Below are 13,758 nucleotides of genomic sequence, written 5' to 3'. Positions count from 1 at the left end.
CTTGCACAGGATAGAGTAGCATGGAGAGCTGCATCAAACCAGTCTCAGAACTGAAGACCACAACAACAACATGGCATAGTTCGTGTTTATTGCACACTAAAGGATATGTACTTCCACATATACGAGGTGCGGCTAGAAAAAAACCGGACTGATGCTGGAAAAAACATATATTTACAATTATTTACAATTTCATGTTATCTCCTTCAATGTATTCTCCTCCTCGTTCTCTACACCGCTCCATACGAATTTTCCACTGTTCATAGCAATGCTGCAGATCATTTTCGGTAAGTCCATACATTACTTCCGTCACTTTTTCTTTTACTGCTTCAACAGTCTCAAATCTAGTTCCTTTCAAAGCTGACTTGACTTTAGGTAAAAGAAAAAAGTCACAGGGGGTCATATCAGGTGAGTAGGGTGGATGATCTAAGATGGGAATGTTGTGTTTTGCCAAAAACGTCTTCACTGACAACGCACTGTGAGCTGGGGCATTGTCTTGGTGAAGGATCCATGACTTTTTTCTCCACAAATCGTTCCGTTTTCTCCGTACTCGCTCACGTAGGGTAGCCAGGACGCTAATGTAGTAATGCTGATTCACTGTTTGTCCCTCTGGTACCCAATCAATGTGCACAATCCCTTTGATGTCAAAAAAAACAATCATCATTGCCTTGAATTTCGATTTTGACATTCGTGCTTTTTTTTTTTGTCGTGGAGAACCAGGAGTTTTCCAGTGCATCGATTGGCGTTTAGTTTCGGGATCGTAAGTAAAAAACCACGATTCATCGCAAGTAATAACATTTTGTAAGAAGGTGGGATCACTTTCAATGTTTTCCAGGATGTCAGAACAAATCATTCTTCGGCGTTCCTTCTGTTCAATTGTGAGACACTTTGGAACCATTTTTGAACACACTTTGTTCATGTTGAAACTTTCATGAAGAATCTGCCTAACACTTTCCTTGTCAACTCCTGTTAACTCAGACACTGCTCTGATTGTTAAACGGCTATCTTGTCGAACAAGTTTACCGATTTTTTCAATGTTTGCATCATTTTTTGCTGACAATGGTCTGCCAGTGCCAGTGTCATCATTGATGTCTTCGCGGCCATCTTTAAATCGTTTAAACCACTCAAACACTTGTGTTCGCGATAAACAATCATCGCCGTACACTTGTTGTAACATTACAAACGTTTCACTTGCAGATTTTCCTAGTTTGAAACAAAATTTGATGTTAACACGATGTTCTTTCTGTACACTCAACATTTTCCGATGCACAGACAAAACGTCAACTACTTAAAACAGACGCCACGGGCAGACTGAGTGCAGGAGGCAGATGAAACTCGAGCAGTAGGCGGAGCGAGAGTCACGTGACAGGCCACGCGACTTTCAGCCTTATTGCATTCGTTTTATTGTTTCACCAGTACTAGTCCGGTTTTTTTCTAGCCACACCTCGTATATGTAGCACTTGGGTAACAAACATTCAGTAACATGTGAACAAACTGCTTCAACGAAACAAAATTAAATACTAGCAAAAATAATCATTTACAGACTAGAAACCTGCACTGTTACCAACATATACAATGTATCAGACGTATAATAGGTGGAAACAGGAAGTTCACAGTTCTTTTCGAATTAATACTGGTTTCTGTAACAGAAATAAATGGGGACATAACTTTAAAATTTTGTATATATAGGTCATTTTTCATTTGAAACCCTATAATGTATATATCAATGTAATCAGAAAAGACTACAGAATTTATTAAAGTCATTAAAAAAATTTCGATTTTTCAACCATTTATAAGTACCCTGTATCCTTAAGCGACCAAACATCGCCAAAATTCCCCATACTGGAATTTGTCCATATCTGGTCACGCTGTTCATCTTTCTACCCGACTCATATAGCAGAACTGACCATGATGTGCCCTCAACCCTGGCGTTACACAGCCCATCTTCAGCCATACAAGGAAATTCACCTCCCGTCATACCAACTCCAGCAATGGCCTTGCCGCAGTTGATACACCAGTTCCCGTCAGATCACCGAAGTTAAGTGCTGTCGGGCGTGGCCGGCACTTGGATGGGTGACCATCTGGGCTGCCATGCACTGTTGCCATTTTTTGGGGTGCACTCAGCTTCGTGATGCCAACTGACCGAATAGTAGCGCCTCCGGTCAAAGAAAACCATCATAACCACCGGGAGATCGGTGTGCTAACCACATGCCCCTCCTCTCTGCATCCTCAACTGAGGATGACACGGCGGTCGGATGGTCCCGATAGGCCCCTTGCAACCTGAAGACATACGAACTCCAGGTGGCCAAATCACATGCCTGCATATGTGTAATGTAAAAACTTCCATCATAAAGCCGCGCGGAGTGGCCCTGCAATTAGAGGCGCCATGTCACAGATTGCGTGGCCCTTCCTGCCGGAGATTCGAGTCCTCTCTCGGGCATGGGTGAGCTTTTTGTTCTTAGCATAAGTTAGTGTAAGTAGCGTGTAAGTCTAGAGACCGATGACCTCAGCAGTTTGGTCCCTTAGGAATACACAAACATTTAAACACATTTTTCCATTACAAAGCTGCTGCCGCCAGATATATTATGGTGATAGCTTCAGTATCCTGGTTGATGACCACCTCTCGAACCATACTGTTCACCTCGACCATATGACCAGTTGTTGTTACCGCCATTATGCTGATTGTTTCGCCCATGTTACCAGTTGCTGCAACCACCTTGTCGATGACGTCTACCACTTGACCATGAATCTCTGCTCATTACTCACTGCTGGCAGTCCCTCTAGAAACATTACTTTAATGTTCTTGAATTCCCACACCAGGGAGAATGAGACAACGAGGAATCGAGTGCAATTTGATATCACTATGTGCTCGCCTAAGGTTTTACTCCTTTCATGCATATCTGGATATAAGGGTGTGGACAGTGTGACATATGGAGTTTGGGTCGGTCAGAGGAGCATGCATGGATAGCTGAAGTGGTTAAGGTTACCACTCAAAATAAGTGGGAAATCTGGGTTCAAGTCCCGGTCTGGCGCAAATTTGTACATGTCGCTATTAGGTAGCGGATCTATACCTAATACTGCTAATGTCAAGAATTCACAGTTCGCGAATTAATCTCGAACAATATCATACAGTAGTGGATTGCGAACAGTTTGTGTTCTTCCAGAGGTACATGTAAATATTACAATCCTAGTGTGTGGATTGTCAGTAGTGACTGTTCTTAAAGACCGCATGTAATTATTACAAGCCTAGGCAGGCGCTTAACGATAACAACACTGGTCTCGATTCCGCATTGCTCATTCTCTCTGCTGCGAGAATTCAACCCATGTTGCCAGTATTAGGTGATGAATTTAGTGGAGTATGATACAGCGATGTAGAGATTGTGACATTGGAAGTTTCCGTCGGTCTGGGGAGCGCGCAAGGGTGGACAAGGAGATTAAGACGACCGCTCGCGATAAGCGGGAAATCCGGTATCAAATCCTGGTCCCGCATGGATTTTCTTGTCAATACTTGGTAATATATTTGTACCTAATACAGCTGATATCGAGGAATTCGCAGCCAACGAATTAATTTCGAGAGTATTTCGTACAGCTGTCGATTGTCAACAGTGTGTCTCCTTTCAGATATGAATATAAAATCTTGAATTTTGCTTTTAACTTTACCAGCTATCTAATCTTCTTCTTTCAGAACATCGATCAAGTACCTGATAGAGTCCAAAAGTTCTCAACGTGAATTTCACCTTCTCCTTTTCTGTCACTTTCGCGGCTGCTAATTTTGTACATTTGCTGTTTTGTTTCAAAAATACTAAAAATGTTTCCGTGTCACTATACTCTCTTAACCTCAGTTTGTCCTAATTGTTTCTGCAAACGGTCTGCAGTGCTGTCGATTCCTTGGGGTATAATTTGTCGAAATTTTTCACTTACTCAAAAACTCTGTTTCCTTATCGCTCACGAATTTCAGTCTCTTGTTCGCAATGTTTGTAGATCACTACAGTCAGATTTTCTTCGTGCCAAGCATCCGTCTTGTTAGTGTTCGTTTTTACTCTTGGTCCCTTGTACAGTATTTCTTCGTTTCCAAAAACATTTCCATTCGCCAAGTACTTTCCAGTAGTCCTCTCCAGCAAACACTGGTATCTTAATGACTGTCATGTCCAATTATGCAGAGCACTCTTTTCGAGTGATAATCTTTTTAGTCCACAGTTAACTGCTACCAAGTTAATAAATAATATTTATTAATTCACAACAAGTTGAAACCACATACACTCCTGGAAATTGAAATAGGAACACCGTGAATTCATTGTCCCAGGAAGGGGAAACTTTATTGACACATTCCTGGGGTCAGATACATCACATGATCACACTGTCAGAACCACAGGCACATAGACACAGGCAACAGAGCATGCACAATGTCGGCACTAGTACAGTGTATATCCACCTTTCGCAGCAATGCAGGCTGCTATTCTCCCATGGAGACGATCGTAGAGATGCTGGATGTAGTCCTGTGGAACAGCTTGCCATGCCATTTCCACCTGGCGCCTCAGTTGGACCAGCGTTCGTGCTGGACGTGCAGACCGCGTGAGACGACGCTTCATCCAGTCCCAAACATGCTCAATGGGGGACAGATCCGGAGATCTTGCTGGCCAGGGTAGTTGACTTACACCTTCTAGAGCACGTTGGGTGGCACGGGATACATGCGGACGTGCATTGTCCTGTTGGAACAGCAAGTTCCCTTGCCGGTCTATGAATGGTAGAACGATGGGTTCGATGACGGTTTGGATGTACCGTGCACTATTCAGTGTCCCCTCGACGATCACCAGTGGTGTACGGCCAGTGTAGGAGATCGCTCCCCACACCATGATGCCGGGTGTTGGCCCTGTGTGCCTCGGTCGTATGCAGTCCTGATTGTGGCGCTCACCTGCACGGCGCCAAACACGCATACGACCATCATTGGCACCAAGGCAGAAGCGACTCTCATCGCTGAAGACGACACGTCTCCATTCGTCCCTCCATTCACGCCTGTCGCGACACCACTGGAGGCGGGCTGCACGATGTTGGGGCGTGAGCGGAAGACGGCCTAACGGTGTGCAGGACCGTAGCCCAGCTTCATGGAGACGGTTGCGAATGGTCCTCGCCGATACCCCAGGAGCAACAGTGTCCCTAATTTGCTGGGAAGTGGCGGTGCGGTCCCCTACGGCATTGCGTAGGATCCTACGGTCTTGGCGTGCATCCGTGCGTCGCTGCGGTCCGGTCCCAGGTCGACGGGCACGTGCACCTTCCGCCGACCACTGGCGACAACATCGATGTACTGTGGAGACCTCACGCCCCACGTGTTGAGCAATTCGGCGGTACGTCCACCCGGCCTCCCGCACGCCCACTATACGCCCTCGCTCAAAGTCCGTCAACTGCACATACGGTTCACGTCCACGCTGTCGCGGCATGCTACCAGTGTTAAAGACTGCGATGGAGCTCCGTATGCCACGGCAAACTGGCTGACACTGACGGCGGCGGTGCACAAATGCTGCGCAGCTAGCGCCATTCGACGGCCAACACCGCGGTTCCTGGTGTGTCCGCTGTGCCGTGCGTGTGATCATTGCTTGTACAGCCCTCTCGCAGTGTCCGGAGCAAGTATGGTGGGTCTGACACACCGGTGTCAATGTGTTATTTTTTCCATTTCCAGGAGTGTACATCATTTCTTACATTGTGAACATCCTCATGCCACGGAACTAACTGACTGTTGTGCCTTAGGCGTAAACACATACAAACTCATTGTTGAGAACCCTCTCGACGCTGTCTTTACTCTCGATACAAACGTACTACAATCGACATACCAAAACCAGACTTCTTCTTCGTGTCAGAATGTTGTTGTTTTTTGGGGGACGAAGACCAGACAACGAGGTCATCGGTCTCATCAGATTAGGGAAGGACGGGGAAGGAAGTCGGCCATGTCCTCTGAAAGGAACCATCCCGGCATTTGCCTGGAGCGATTTAGGGAAATCACGGAAAACCTAAATCAGGATGGCAGGACGCGGGATTGAACCGTCGTCCTCCCGAGCGCGAGTCCAGTGTCTACCCACTGTGCCACCTCGCATGTCAGAATGATATACGAATTAGTCTGATTCCTGAATATAAACGTCCGACATCTACTTTGTCAGTATTAGACAACAAACTTCTCGCATTCAACCAGATATCAATGTTTCTTTTTTTTTTTTTTTTTAGAAATTCAAGAGCATTTCTAACAAAAACGGCGCTAGGTCAAATTCATTAAAACAGTCATCAGATTAAAAGGTTTCTTGCTTCAGTGAAAAACTTGTTTCACTTTATAATGAATCAACTTGAGAAAGGATGGAATTACGTGTGGACGAAAAGAATGAGATTTCGTCGAGCATTTTCAAATTTACATTGGCGTACAGAATATGATGAGATGAGAAATGACAGTACAATTAGGACATCGAATCGTAACTGGTTTGGTGTAAAAAAAGAAACAGTCATGTTTCATACACACACACACACACACACACACACACACACACACTCTCACACACTCACACACACTGTAAATCCACAGAAGCGTTATCATTGGTTAGAAAAGTACGCAACATTGTTAATTCTATTAGAAGAAACATTAGCGCCAGTGACGAAGTGCACAAGAAGTAGTTTGATGCTGGGTCTCCTGAAGGCAATGCAGATAACATCTTTTTCGATCTTAGGGCACGGTGGAGCTCGTACATATATTTCAGAGATTCGACCAGTTCACCTCTAACATAAGTGAAATATTATTCCCTCTGCGAGTACGTAACATTGTTCATTCTATTAGAAGAAACAATAGCGCCAATGACGAAGTGCACAAGAAATAGTTCTCCTGAAGGCAATGCAAAGAAAATCTTTTTCGGTCTTAGGGCCCGGTGGAGCTCGTATATATATTTCAGAGATTCGCACTGTCCACTTCTATCATAAGTGAAATATTATTGCCTCTGGGATTACTCCCCCCTCCCACATGAAACAACGACCATGCCGAGGTCAAGGGGCTCCCGTCCTCAACAATACAGGTAGCCCTACCGTAGGTTCAACCACAACTGAGGGATATTTTTGGAGAAACCAGGCTACCTAATGGTTCCTGAAGAGAGGCTGTAGCTTTTTCAACAGTTGCAGGGCAACCATCTAGAATCTGGTCTTGTAAAACTAGCTAACATGGTCTTAGTATGCTGAATGTGAGGGTAAACTACAGCTGTTATTTCTCCTGAGGGCATGCCGCTCTTCTGTACCGTTAAATCATAATAACATACTCTTGAGTCAAATGTTCCAGGGATAAAATAGTTCCCCATTCGGATATCCACGTGGGGATTACTCAGGATGAGGTCGTCCTCAGGAAAAACAAAACTGGCATTCTGCTGGTCGGAAAACTGCATCCCCTAATGGGTTGAATAGGCTAGAGAATTTAAAAAGGGAAATGGATAAGTTGAAGTACGTTATAGCGAGAAACAGTGAAGTGCAGTTGGCAGGAGGAATAGGACCTCTGGGCAGGTTAGTACAGGGTTATAAGTATAAAATCAAATTGGGGTAATGCACGTGTAAATCTAACAATAAATAAGAAAATAGAAATACTGATAAGTTACTATGAACAGCATAGAAAATGTATTATTGTAACCAAGATAGGCACAAAACTTTCAGCCAGAACAATAGCAACGGTCTATATGCCAGCTTAGTTCCGCAGATGACGAATAGATCGAGAGAATGTATAATGAGATAAAAGAAATAACTCAGTTATTTGAAGGAGACTAAAACTAATTTGTGATGGGGAACTCGAATGTGATACTAAGAAAGGGAGACGACGAAAAATGGTAGCAGAAAGTGGTATGAGAGAGAGGAATGAAAGAGAAACCGTCTGGCGGAATTTTGCATAGAGCATAATTTAATCATCGCTAACGCTTGGTTTAAAAATCATGAAAGAAGGTTGTACATGTGGAGCCGATCTGAGACGTAAGGTGGAAATAGATTACATAACAGCAAGACAGAGATATCAAACCTCGGTTTTAAACTGCTAAACATTTTCAGGGACAGAAGTGGACTCCAGCGACAATCTATTGATAATGAACTGCAGATTACAACTGAAGAACTTGCGGAATGATAGAAAATTAAGGGGATATCGATAAGTTGAAACAGCTTGAGGTTCTTAAAAATTTCAAAGGGAGCATTAGACAACAAATAAATAAAACAGGTATGAGGAAGACAATAGAATCCGAATGGGTAATCTTATGAGATGGAATATTTAAGCAGTAGAGGAGCAAATATGCAAAAAGACAAAGCCCAGTAAAAACCATCTGATAACGTGTGAATATTGAATCTAATTGACAAGAGCAGAAAACGCAAAAATACAGTAAATCATGGAGGCGAAAGAGAATACAAACGCCTCATAGATGAGAAAAATGGCAAGGCAAATGGCTGGACGATAAATGGAAGGACATACAAGTATGCACAACTAGAGGGAAGATAGATGCCGCCTACAGGCAAGTTAAAAAGTTCTTTGGAGAAATGGTAAGGGGCTGTATGAGTACCAAGAGGTCAGATGCCAAGCCATTACTAAGAAAAGAAAGGAGAAAGGGAAGCTGAAAGCTGGAAGAGAGCGAGAAACATAGAGAGAGGAGACAGAGAAGGGGCGGGGAGTCTATAAAAGGAAACGAACAGGAAGGCAATATAATAGAATGAAAAGAGGATGTAGATGAAGACTTAATAGGAGATTTTATACTGCAAGAAGTGGCTGACAGAGCACCGAAAGATCTAAGTGGAAACAGGCACCTGGAGTAGATGACAAACTTCAGAATTATTGACTTCCTTGTGAGAGCCAGCCATGACAAAACAATCGCACTAGGTGGGCAGGATATATGAAACTGTCAAAATACCCTCAAATTTATAAAGAATGTATTACTTCCATTTACAAACCATGCTGACATGTATGAATATCACCGAGTTATCAGTCTTATAAGCTTGCAAAATACTGCCATGAATTATTTACTGAAGAGTGGAAAAACTGGTAGGAGCCAACCTCAAGGATGATCAGTTTGGTTCTCGAGAAGTACCGAGCGAGGTGACGCAGTGGTTACCACATTGGATTCGCATTCGGGCGGAGGACGGTTCAAATACCTGTCTGGCCATCCAGATATGAGTTTTCTATGAGTTCCCTAAATTGAACCAAATAAATACAAGAATGTTTTAAACTGTATGGCCAATATTTCCATTGTCTTGCCAAAGACTGAGTTATTCATCAGCTTGTAAAATCTTTCTTTAAATCATTTCTAGCCTTGAACCTCATCTGTGTATTCAGATCTATCTGTTTCATTAGCCAATCAGGTTAGCACAATTTTATTTTCAGGAACTAATCGAAAATCTTTATGTAAATCATACAGTTCCTTTGGATATTCAAAATCTATTTCGAATATGTATCCCTGTCGAGAAGTGTTTGACATTTCACTTATTTTTGCATAACCAAAGCTTTTTGTAGCATCCCATTCAAATCCTACTTATGGTAAATATTGACTCAAAGTCCAGCCATACAGATTGTTTGCATCTAAATAAGCCAGATAATTTGATATCTTAGTCACATCAAAATCCCTCAGATATCTGTTGTTTGCCTTGACATATCTTTGCAACACTGTGATATTCCTCCTCTTATTCCTTTTTGAGCATCAGAATCATATCATAATAGTGTATTAAATCAAGTGGTTGTCTAGTCATTTTTAGCATTGAATCCCATGACAGACCAGGAGCTGTAAATTACCAAGATGGATCTAAACCATAAGCTCTTATACACGTTGTTTTTAAATTCTTGAAGACATCAGCCAATAACAGCACATCGGTTTTCAGATATAAATCATGATATTCACCAATATTTTTCATTTCAAATTTTTTCCACAGCTTTTTTGTGTGCTTATAGTCTTTGTGGCATATGTCAGTATTGTTGACTCTGTTGCAGAATTCCTTCTTTGGTGGAATTTCCTCCAACTGTCCATGTAATCATAGGGATAAACTCCTTTTCTGAACACTAAATCGATTTAATCTTCTGCAAAAACTTCGTAATGTTTTCCATTTGTTCCTTCTTCAGATTTGATGAAAGTTTAATAAGTGAGGAAGCCAAGAATCTAAATGTGTCAATAAATATTATTGTCAGATTTTCTGCCCTTTTACCAAAGGTGGTATACTTCTCTTCATTGCTGGGGATTAAATCCATCTCTTTTCCATCATAACCAAGTTCTTATCAAAGAGATAAGAATTACATTCTGATAAATTATGTAAATAAATAGATACAAAGCTAGGATATTTTAGTAGCAAATTACAATTGTACAATGGGGAAATGTATTTACCAGTTAGATGATCATGGTGATGAAGATTTTTGTTCATGTTTTGGAAGTGGCATCTCCATAGCTCAAATATTTTCGCTCTTGCATGCCTAGATTGTTCTTCAGGTGTAAGTGGTATCATTTCTAAGATTTGAGAGTCAATTCTTCCGATTTCTTCAACTTCTTTTTCATATACTCAATGAAATTTTTATGAGCATTTAGCCCTCCATATACTACTGGGTCTTTATAATGTCCATTAATCTATTTGATGTAATAACAGAAACTGCTTGGCTCATGTTTTTGATATTTCATAGTGTATGTTTCTGCAGGGTTTGGTCGACAGTTGTCCATCTTTCGAAGTATACTTTCAAAATCTCCATAAGTAACAAATGGCACTTTTTGTGTATGTTCACAATTTTTAAAACTTACAAATGAGCCTTTCTGTGGTAATTCTACCTTTAATGGTTTGTCAACTAAGCAATTTGGCCTGTGATCACCTAATTTTTCTTTGCTATTAAAGTGGAGTAAACACATATCACAGATAAATGCTACTTGTTTTTGCATTGTTATCTGGCATCAAACAAGATGAGGTAAGTGTTTTATCCAACAGTAGTGTGAATTTTCACCTTCTTTGAAACAGAACATTTTTATGCGTTTTTCTTTCCTGCATTCCACAACTTTTAATAGATGTATTTCATATTTGTCATTAAATGAATAAACAATGATAGATACATTAATCATATTTTCAATTTTAGGAATATTATCAACTACTATAGGAAATTAACATTTGTGAGTTTTTCATCAATTTCAAAACCAATGCCTTGGTATTTGTTTAACCTTTGTGGATCTTTCTTTGCTGCATATAATGCAGATTTTATTGACCACAGGAAACATTTTCCACCTTTATTTTTCACATTGATGCAGGCTTTCTTGGTACTTATTCTTTCTGGTAATTCAATATACAACGATCCTCTCAATGGGACATATCAATTAATTCCTAGTTGTAGACCAAAAATTCTCTTTAGTGCCCATCCCAATCTTCGAGTTTGAAAATTAGCCATTTTTGATAGAATATCTAGCTTTCCATACTTGAATTTTTTTAGTTAAATCCTTCTCTATAGTGACTGTGTTGTTTGGCGTTTGAAATCTAAATTCCATCATTCTTCGATCAGTTTGCATTTGGTATATGCAGGAGAGGATGAATTTAATCTTTACTCTCCTGTGAATTTTTAGTTTATCCTTCACGATTTCCATGATTTTTGGCTTGGTGCATTCAAGAAGATTTTTGGGTCAAGCAAGTTTAGATTGTTCTGCAAATGCTTTATTGACTAGATATTAGTTAACTGTTGTTCTATCTCTTTGTCTCTCGAACACTATGGTAGAAAATGGAAGTACTTCTTTCAATGGTTTATGCTTGACACTTTTGAAAATACCATCAGTACTTTCAATTTTAGAGAAAGGCAATTTTCTCCAGAGTATTCTGCTAGTCCTTCTTTTTTTGAATGATTTGTTTGGTTAAAAAATTAATTAACTCTGACTTTCTGATCTTACTTTATCCTTTCTGACCTTTTCTCCTACAAAAGGGGCGAAGATTGTCGACAGTGAATTGCTGAAGTTGGCTACTCATTTATTATAGGATAAATTTTTTATTAGTTTTGCGAAATTGAAGATCAACCACGAAGATTGTTTGAGTTGGCTACTGATTTATAAAGGGTAAGTTTTTATTATTTTTACGAAATTGGAGATCAACTGCAAAGATTATTTGAGTTCTCTACTTATTTATTAATGATAAATTTTTTGTAAGTTTTGCGAAATTGGAGATCAACAGCGAACATTGTTTGAGTTGGCTGCTTATTTATTAAGGGTAAGTACTGATACTTGTTCGAAAGTAGATGCAATCTAAAACTGCACTTACTTACTTCAATTCCACATACACACATCACTTTACTTTTTCTTTCTTCAAGTACACAAGCTATACATGTGCTTGCATGTCTATCTTTTATAGATGGATTTGCATAAAAACAATCAATACCTTTAATTTCTTGACATGGATTGCACTTTTTTGTTGTTCTATCAGTTTTCATGGATGACATCACTCTTTGTTCACAAGATAACTATTTCTACAATACCTTATTGCACATTCATTGCATATGTCATGATGTTTATCTTTTTGAATCATTTGCAAATTATATTCGCTGAGTGGCTTCTCCTCTCCACACTGCACACGTTTTTATAGTCTCTTTCATTTATAATGGATAAATTTTTATTAGTCTTTTGCAAAAGTCTAAGAAGTGTAGTTTGAAGGGAAAAATGTCTGTTCAAAAATACCTATACCTAATACATTCAAAATGAAATTATAACTTTAAGAGCTAACACTCTTGTTCATAATAAAAAAATTTGCGTGTTCCTAACTTGGTGGTGCTGTGGAGCCATCTCTGCATCATGGAATGTTCGAAGAAATGAGCAAAAACTTCGATAATTTCAGGTGTGCGATGGGGAGCTTTTATTTTTTATTAAGGAACGATTTTGAGTTAAATTTACATATAAATTTTTTGGTGCACCAGAAACCTCATTCCCCTGCTACTGATATGTTTTGCTATTTTGGCAGAAAAGTAGGTAATGATAGCTGTAACAGAGAGGATACAAAATGAAGACTGGCTATAGCGAGAAAATAACTTCTCATAAAGAAGAATTTGTTAACTTCTAATACAAACTAGTGTTAGAAAGTCTTTTCTGAAGGTTTTTGCCTGGAGTGTAGCCTTGCACGGAAGTGAAACGTTAATGATAGATTATTTGAACACAAAGAAAATAGAAGCTTTTGAAATCTGGTAGTGGACAAGGATGCTGAGAATTGGATGGAGGATATTGAATCGAAGTGGGGAAAGAAATTATGGCACAAGTTGACTAAAAGAAGGGGTTGGTTGATAGGACACATGCTGAGATATGGGCAAATCATCAGTTTTGAAATGGAAAGAAGTGTAGAGTGTATAAACTGTAGATGGAGACCAAAGCTTGAATATAGTATTTGCAAGTGGATATCGGTTGTAACAGTCATTCAGAGATGAAGAGGCTTGCACAAGATGGAGTAGTGTGAAGAGTGGCATCAAACCAGTATTCATATCGAAGACCACAATAACATGATTACTGCAACTGAGCTAAACAATGTCAAGGAGATGATCAAGCTTTAAAATGTTAACAAGTAGTATAGTAAGCAAAGAGATTTCGGTGGATTTTTGAAAAAAACGCCTGCAAAGTGATACCAGAGGACCTTTTGTAAACTGCCTAAATGAAGCCTTAAAAAATAATTTTCCAAGAGACCCAAACGTTATCGAATTACAAAGTGGGTTGCAAAAGCAAATGAGCAAATGGTTCGAAAAACTGAAATATAACTCAATAACCGCGTTGGCAAATGCTCTTGATTCGGGGCTCAAGT

General features: G+C 40.2%; 1 pseudogene; it reads left to right on the top strand.

Moving 5' to 3' along the window:
• The first annotated feature begins 1,984 nt into the window (after positions 1 to 1,984).
• Positions 1,985 to 2,102, top strand: LOC124709467 (annotated as a pseudogene).
• The last annotated feature ends 11,656 nt before the right edge of the window (positions 2,103 to 13,758 follow it).

The sequence above is a fragment of the Schistocerca piceifrons genome, chromosome 7 (assembly GCF_021461385.2).
Source record: "Schistocerca piceifrons isolate TAMUIC-IGC-003096 chromosome 7, iqSchPice1.1, whole genome shotgun sequence".
Taxonomy (NCBI): Eukaryota; Metazoa; Arthropoda; class Insecta; order Orthoptera; family Acrididae; genus Schistocerca; species Schistocerca piceifrons.
The sequence above is the reverse complement of the archived record's forward strand: the minus strand, read 5'-3'. Positions and strand labels throughout refer to the sequence as shown.